This window comes from Ambystoma mexicanum, chromosome 4p (assembly GCF_040938575.1).
Source record: "Ambystoma mexicanum isolate Mex_15411 chromosome 4p, UKY_AmexF1_1, whole genome shotgun sequence".
In the NCBI taxonomy this organism is placed as follows: domain Eukaryota; kingdom Metazoa; phylum Chordata; class Amphibia; order Caudata; family Ambystomatidae; genus Ambystoma; species Ambystoma mexicanum.
Genome location: NC_090927.1, coordinates 1,235,661,022 through 1,235,669,610, shown reverse-complemented (window position 1 = coordinate 1,235,669,610; position 8,589 = coordinate 1,235,661,022).

Below are 8,589 nucleotides of genomic sequence, written 5' to 3'. Positions count from 1 at the left end.
GCACAAGGGGAAGGGGGGTGTAAAGCCTTGGAGGAAGCTTCCTTGCCAACTTGTAAACAGCCGCTGGAAAACCAGGAACCGGAAACAAAATCTCCTGCCCCTGAAAGTCTGCCTCCCAAGGAGCAGAGAGGAGGTAGGAGAAACAAAGGACCCAAACAGACCCACTTTGTGGAGGAGGTACAAGTCTTCCAATTTGAGGGAGAGGGATCCTCAGAGGATCCTGGGGAAAGGATCTTCTCCTATAGAGATGGGGGAACTCCTCCCAAGGAAAAATGGGTCCCAAAGGATGCCAATTCAGACTGGGGAGATATGGAGACTGAGCTACCGCCGCCCATCATCTCATCCCAGAACCCACAATACCGAAATCCCCTGGTTCAAACCCATCCTGGTGACTGCCTCCAAAAAGGGGGGGGCGGCCCAGAACCGGAACCAGGGGAACCCACAAAGGCTCTGATTTCCAGTTGCCAACTTTTTCTTTCAGATTCCCAAGGTTCTCCACAGAATTCTGCCCAAACTCTTCGCTAGCAATGTCCAAAACCAGAAAGTTAGCCCACCAGTTGTCCAAAAATGTGCATTATCTGTGCCCCCTTGAGGAGAAGGAGGGAAGATACTATGCCCCGGTACAAGTACAGGGGCAGGGTACAATTTTGGCACTGGTGGACACTGGATCCCAAGCTACCCTTCTGTCCAAAAGGGCCTTTGAGGAACTAAATGCCGGAAGGGGGGAGAATTACTGTATTCCTCTCACCTCTCTTCCTGGACAACTGCAGAACTTTGACGGGAAGGAGATTCCCGTTGAGGGGACTGCAGACTTGGACATTAAAATTGGGCGACACAAGGTGAAACACCCGGTCATAGTAGTGACTCCAGAGGGCACCCATTGTTTACTAGGGAATTACCTCCTGAGAAGGTTGTCACCCCTAATAGATTGTGTAAACAAGGTCCTCTGGACCCAGACTAGCCGACCCATAAAATTAAAACAGAGTGTCAACCATGTTAGTTTAAACGGCACCTGCCACATGGTTGAACAAAAATCTGACCACGTAGAATTTCACTTCCAGAACAACCAAACTCCAGACGTGACAGTAATAGCAGTAGGGCAACAGACTGGTGATGCGGGGTCCTCTCTATTTCTGAAAATCAACCTCCCTTCCAGTTTAAGGTGGTATTCCACACTGGAAGGAACCACCCTGAAATTCTTCACCAATCCACAATCAGAAACTCCCACTCCTATAGTCCAGAAAGATGTGAAATCAGCTCAGAGCCTGGCTGATATTCAGCAAATTGGAGAGCGGTTGTTCATCCCTGTTCAGTTAAATGATGGGAAGGACTCTGTTCTCGCTCGAGTGTGTGTGAACAAGGGTAAGAGCTTCATCAGCGAAGCCATGTTCCGCCAACTCCCAAAAGATCCAGACATTCCCACATTCAAACTGATAGACAAATGGGAAATGGACCTGGAAGCACCTAATTCCAAACATCTCCTGCCAAGCAGGTGTATGCTCAAAATCTCCATTGGCAACAAGAGCATAGTCCATAATTGTTGGGTCGTGCGAGACGTCACTGCCGCCTTTTACTTAGGCAGTGACATTCTCAATCGCTTTGCCATTAGTTTGGACCTAATAAACTTCAAAGCTTGGTCCCGATTAGCGGATAATCCCATGGGCTTTGATGATCCAGAAAAAGCATTTAGGTCAGCTCAATTGCTACCTTATGCAGTTGAAATTCAGATCAAAGAGGAAGTCACCATCCCAGAAAGGACCCGACAATTCTCCCTGGAAGTGAAAGTTAAAAGAGGACAACATTTGAAAAACCCTGATGCTTACATACATCTAAACGCTTCTCTCCAACAGCAAGGGTTGGGGGTAAACCCAACTCCATTAGTCAACATAGAACATGACACCATTCCAATAGAGGTGGATAACAGCGACTTAAAGAGTATTACTCTAGCCGCAGGCACCATTATTGGAATGGCGGTTGATGACCGACATTTTTCCATTGATTTAGGAAATGAACTGTTAGGACCAATCCCCAAGGACTGTTTTGACAGTGACAGTGATGACAATACAACACCAGACAGGATTTTCACCCGGCATGGGGGGAACTTCCTGGTGTACACTTCTTGCCCTTATGGTAAGGAAGATGTGACTTGTGACTTCAGGAGGGATGAGGTGATTTTCCAGGTCCATGAGGGCTGCCTTTCCCACCTGAGGCCTCCAGTCCAAATCAGCACTCTGACCAGGGACTTCTCCACCCAGCTGGAGGAGGCCGCTGAGATAGCCAAACCAGAAGTCTTTCCAGGCTTCAGGCAGATGGTGGAAGAGAGAGTCAACCTAGCTGATGCCTGTGTGACTCTGGAACAAAAGCAAAAGTTGAAACAAGTTTTCTTGGATTTCCAAGATCTCTTTGCGGTAGACTCATATGACTGTGGTCGCACCGGCATCCACACAACAACAATCCCCACGGACCCTGGAATGACTCCAGTGTTTGTGAAGCAATATCGTTTGCCTCTCGCCTCCATGGAGTCCCTTACTGAAATAATTTAGAACCTTGAGTCCCGGGGAATAATACGTCCAGTACACAGCACCTTCAATAACCCGGTGCTGGGAATATTGAAGCCAAACGGCCAGTGGAGACTCTGCGCCAACCTCAGGGAGCTCAACAAACGGGTCCATACTTCCCGATGGCCTTTGCCCTGCATTGACCAAGGGCTGGCCCAGATTCAGGGGTCACAGGTATTCACTGCAATAGACCTGACCAATGGATACTGGACTGTGCCTGTCAGTAGGGAGGACCAATACAAGCTGGCTGTTTCCTTTGGGGGCCAGCAGTACACATGGACCCGGACTCCCTTCGGATACCTCAACTCCGGCAATGAATTCAACATTTTCCTACATAAGGCCATGCCCGACCTGGGTGCGAGGGGTAACCTGGCTTATGTAGATGATGTCCTCATCAAAAGTTCATCTGTGGAGGAACACATAGCGGAGATCCGTTATGTTCTGACACAGTTGAGGGCCGCCGGAGCAAAACTTTCCTTTCAGAAAGCACAGTGGTGTAGAACCTGTGTTAATTTCTTGGGGCATGAGATTACTCCCCAGGGTCTCTGTCCCCAAGAAAAGAAAGTGGAAGCACTCCAGAAACTGAAAGACCCCACAACTCTGCGGGAACTAAGGAGCCTCCTTGGACTGACTAATTACAGCAGAAAGTTCATTGAGGGCTACGCAGAGATCACCAGACCCCTGATTCATCTCCTGAAGGGGGGGGGGGTCAAGTGGGAATGGGGTCCAGAACAAGCCGAGGCAGTAAGACAACTCAAAAGAAGCCTCTCACAAGCGCCTTGCCTAGCTTACCCTGTCAGAAACAAGGAGTTCTTCCTGGAGACGGGGTTCTCTAATACGTGCTTGACGGCAGTATTATACCAAAAGCATGACAAGGTCAATAAAGTAATCTCCTATGCGAGCAAAACGTTATCCTCTGTGGAGGAAAAATTCAACGATTGTGAGAAGGCACTCCTGGCAACGGTGTGGGCATTGAAGAATTACCGCCCGTTTATCCAGGGGGAACACATCATAGTGGAGACTCCACACCAGCCTCTGCAATATCTCCAAAGTGACAGAATCCGGGCCGGAAATGTGAGTAATTCCCGAATTACTTCCTGGATTCTGTCAATGCAAGGCTTTCCTGTGGAGGTCAGATATGGCCAAAACAAGAAGAGTCCCCTCGCGCAAGGTCTGGCTGACTTGCATGATTGTGCCAGAGAAAACTGTCTCGAAGACGAAAGTCTAAAAATCAAGGACAACATGGAGGCATACCTTAATTCCCCACACAAAGTCTTTGAAGAAGACAAGTGTGAGAGAATGCCCACTGTCTATGTGGATGGATGCTCGTACCATGTTGACAACGACGGGGAGAAAGAACTGGTGGCTGGCGTAGGGAATGCATGGGTGAAGGAGTTCCCAGAACCCTCCGCTGGATACAAAATTGGTCCCCGAAGTAGTCAGGTGGCAGAATTGATGGCTGTGCATCAGGCCATCCTCACTGCTGTCCAACATCAACTCCACGAACTGGTCATAATCACCGATTCGGATTATGTACGGAACGGGTTCGTGGAGCACCTGGTTAATTGGAAAACCAGAGGCATGTTATGTGCTAATAACAAACCCTTGAAACATGGGAAGTTAATCCAAAACATTGATGATCTGGTCACATCGAATGGGATGACCATCTACTGGAAAAAGATCAAGGGTCATTCCAAAGTAGAGGGACCAGACAAAACTGGAAATGACTTAGCTGATCAGCTGGCCAAACCCAGGGCCATCCAAGTGGATCTAATCGAAATAGAGTCCCTGTTGGGGGAAATCCAGGTCACTGCTATCACTAGGTCCCAGACAAATGCTCACAATGATCTTTCAACTGCCCAATGGAGCAAGGAGACCCCTGATGCTGATTTAATTACAGCTCAGAAGGGGGATCCAATTATTGGTAAGTTTTACCAACACCTTGAGGACCCTGAGAACTTTCCCCTGACGGATACCGATTACATTGGGAAAGAGGACCTAAGAGTGTTGATGAAATGTCCAAAAATGTTCCGAATCCAAGACGGTTTGTTGGTAAAGAAATCCCAAGCTGGCCATGATCAGTGGGTGGTTCCTACCTCATTCCGAAGCCTGATGTTAAGTCACGCCCATGATGCGGCCACGGTCATAGGGGGTTTCACACAACACTGGAAATCTCAAGAGAGGTTGCATACTGGCCACACATGGGGCAGGACCTCGACCAATACTTGAAGGGGTGTCTTGTGTGTGCACAATTTCAGCCATCATCCCTCACACACCGTGCGCCTCTCCAAAAGAGGGGGATGACACTGCCATGGTCAGATTTGCAAATCGACTTTGTAGGCCCTGTGATTCGCTCGTCTAGAGGAAACGAGTACATGTTGACCGTTACATGCTTGTTTACCAAGAGGGTGGAATGTCTCCCAGCCCCAAACTGCAAGGCAGAAACGGCAGCTGCCTTGATGATTAACCACATCTTTTCCCGTGTTGGTCTACCTCAAAGGATTGAGTCAGACAGAGGTAGCCACTTCACCAGTGAAGTGATGACAAAGATGTGGGAGATACTGGGGGTCAAGAGAAAGCTACACATTGCTTACAGGCCAGCTTCTTCTGGAGCAGTGGAACGCTACAACCGGACAATTGTGAGCATCTTAAAAAAGTTTGTGGCAGATTCTGGGCCAAGTTGGGATATCCGATTACCTCTGGTCCTAATGGCCATCAGATCTACCCCTTCATCTGCAACCAAAATGTCACCATTTGAGTTGATGACTGGACGCAAGATGGTGCTTCCTCAGCATTTGCTCTACAGGACCCAAGAGCAGACCTTAATAAATGCCTCCACTACTCAAGAGTATGTGGAGAATTTAAGGAAACACCTTCAACATGCTTTTGCCTTTGCTCAGCGGAATCTAGAAAGATCAGCCGAGAGCATGAAGACCCACTATGATTTAAAAACTACCCGAAAGGATTATAAGGTGGGTTATCGGGCCTATCTATACAATTTCCAAAGGAACCAGGCCAAACAGCGTAAATTCTTGCCTACATGGAAGGGACCGTTTGAAATTATAGACAAGATCTCCCCTGTGGCCTACAAGATCCGCATCCCCAAAGGCGGTTTGGCAGAGGGGGAAGACAAGTGGGTCCACATAAACCAGTTGAAGTGTTGCCATCCCAGGCACACTTTGCAGCAACTGGAGGAGTCCTCTGCAATCCCAGAGGGTACCGCTCCAGAGTAATTCAATTCCAACCCTAAAATATCCTACATATAGCCTATCAAATTCTGTGTTTCTCAAGTTTATGTGTTTCTGTCTCTTAATTTAAAAAAATGTGCATGTTCATATCTGTTGAGTTCTAAAATATATATGCCACCCCACTACATCAATGGTGGGGGAGAAATGTCCATGAATAGGTATTGCCGCTCTTCCTTTGTCGTCCTAGGAGAAATAAAACCTGGAGACTGGCCAAGGAGGACGACCTGGAGAACGGGAGCAAAGATCCGAGGGGCCCGGGGTACCGCCCAATATCGATCCGACCGATGGAGGAAAAGATGCTGAACTGTGCCATTTGCAGAATTGGGAGAAGATTATGCGGACATACCAGTACGTGGGTCAAAACACTCTTTGCACCCGACTCCCCATCGACTCAGATTTAAAGTGCAGTCGGGTGGGGGGGCCTTGTTGGGTGTCCTGACCCACGTTTGAGCTATCATGCTGCAACATTTGGTGCTGTGGGCTTAGAAAATCAAAGATGGCCAAGAAGCCCACAGGTGCGCCAGAATCCAGGAGAACCACGCAGTTTGTGCGCACACCAAAATGGTTACCTAACTTGCCAACCAACAGTGTAAAGAAATAACGTTGTTAAAAAAATCCACTGTTACTGATGTCAAAAAGTTGCTGAAATCGTGGCTCATCGGACCACTTTAAAGATTCAACCCTTTTGTGGGGTTCCACATAACCATTTTACTGTAAGGAGCCCCATCAAAACAATGTTAAGCAAGGATTATTTACTACCATGTAAGAACCATTCCTGTTTGGAATGCATTAATCCAAGAAAGATGCCAAAAATGGATGCAGTACCAACAAAATCCCCAAGGTGGCGCTAGCGGTCTAAACTCTGACAGGAGAACTGAGTGCAGTTGCTGACAAAGGAATTTGACTCAGCTGACTTCAAAGGCTGCATTTTAATAAAAAATTAGCCACCTACTGTTCCCAGAGGCCAGAAGCCTGGGAAACTCTCTCACCTCAAGAGATTCACACCACAGCCCAGGATATCACATGGTCATAATAACCAAATGCAAAGTGACCCCCTGGTCTGCTGACCTAAGCCTCCCAGAGACTACACAATAGGCTCTTGCACTTGAATAGAATATGTTGATTTTGACTGTTTCCTGTCAACAAAGGCCTGCCTGCCAGCAGAGGCATGGTTTCTGACCCACCCAAGTTTCTAGGAGGAGGAGACTAACGCTCTGAGAGCTGGATTGCAGTAAAAATACAGTTTATAAAAATACTGATAACTCTTTGTAATCAAATGACAGGAATGTATAACTTTGAGAGCCTTAATTTAAAAAAATGTACCTTCGATTCAAGCCCAAACTCCAATTTGTGTGATGTTCTGGGGCAAAACCCCGCTATTTATTGACACCACATACTCTGTGTTTAAGCTAGAGATATGGGAATTTACTGGAGTAGGTATGGACAGCCTGTGTATATGTGTATAACTTTTAATGAAGAACCAAGGTTGCATAACCCACTAAAATCGAAAATAAGTTGCCATTTTTGAATGCAAGCCCTCAGGAAGAGCAGATTTGGGACAGAGACTACCTCATGTGATAGGTAATATGTACATGCAATGACAAACCACTATGTATTTGAGAAATGTGTATTTTGATCAAATATAGATTTGTGTGCAATTTGACAGGGGAGTGTCCTTTCTGCAGGCCATATAATGACATCGCTCTGACACTCCACTTCTTTCCCCCAATCAAGAGAGAAAGGAAAGCTTGACCAATGATAAATTGAGAGAGGGGCTGGCTTAGTGATGCTGCGCACACACCCACTTTCAAAACATATAAAAGGAACATTGAAACCCAGGTGGAGAGATTGAAATCCATTTGCTGCAACGCGCTCTGCCGGACCACACAACATCCAGAAGGCACCAGATCCAACACTTAGACTTTAAAACTCCAAAGAACTTGATCCAGAACTCAAAGTAAGGGCCTAAACCCACAGACTGAGAACTCTTCTCAGCAGGCCTCAGCATCCAGCAAACCTAACCAACTATCAACAGCCGGGCGAGCTGTTTGAATTCCCTGCCTAGAACATTGCCGGGACCGGTAACAGTGTCCAGGAGCCATGCAGATCAACGCTGTGTCCGGAGAAAGCGGGACCAGGAGCCGTGCAGACCGGTGCTAGACCAGACCAGCTGAACCCAAGATCCAGGAGCAGTGCCGGTGACCCAGAAAGCAGAGCTGTACTCGGAACCGGAGACCAGATCGCTGTGAAGTGCTGTGTGCAGTGACCGGATCCGTGACAAAGTCGCCTTCCTGTCCAAAATCTCTTGTGAGTACTCAGCAAAACTCAGAACATATCCCTTAGTTTAATATAATATAATTCAATCTATTTAACCTAAGTAGAACTGTCACCTGTCATTTTCTAGCTGCAAGCTGTAACCTGTCGCTTTGAACTTTTAAAATTTCAAATCGGAAAAACAACCTTCACAAAATCGTTCATAACTCCGTAACCGTTTGTGCTAGGAATTTGATTTAACTTTCCCCTGAAAGCTTAGAATCTAGGCTTTCCAAAGAACTGACTTGCTACTTCTTATAGTGCCTCCGTAATCACGACTCACACATTCGCGAATTTTACCGCGATTTGCGATTTGGCCTGATTTCAGCCACCTGTAAAAATCAGCAGCTTTTGCCTGAACTGCTAAAATTTCGTTTGCCTCCTAAGAACCATCCCTGAATCATTGCTAGAGGAGTGAGCCTGAACTAATATTAACTAGATACCACTCACCCTGAACCTCCTGAAGGGAA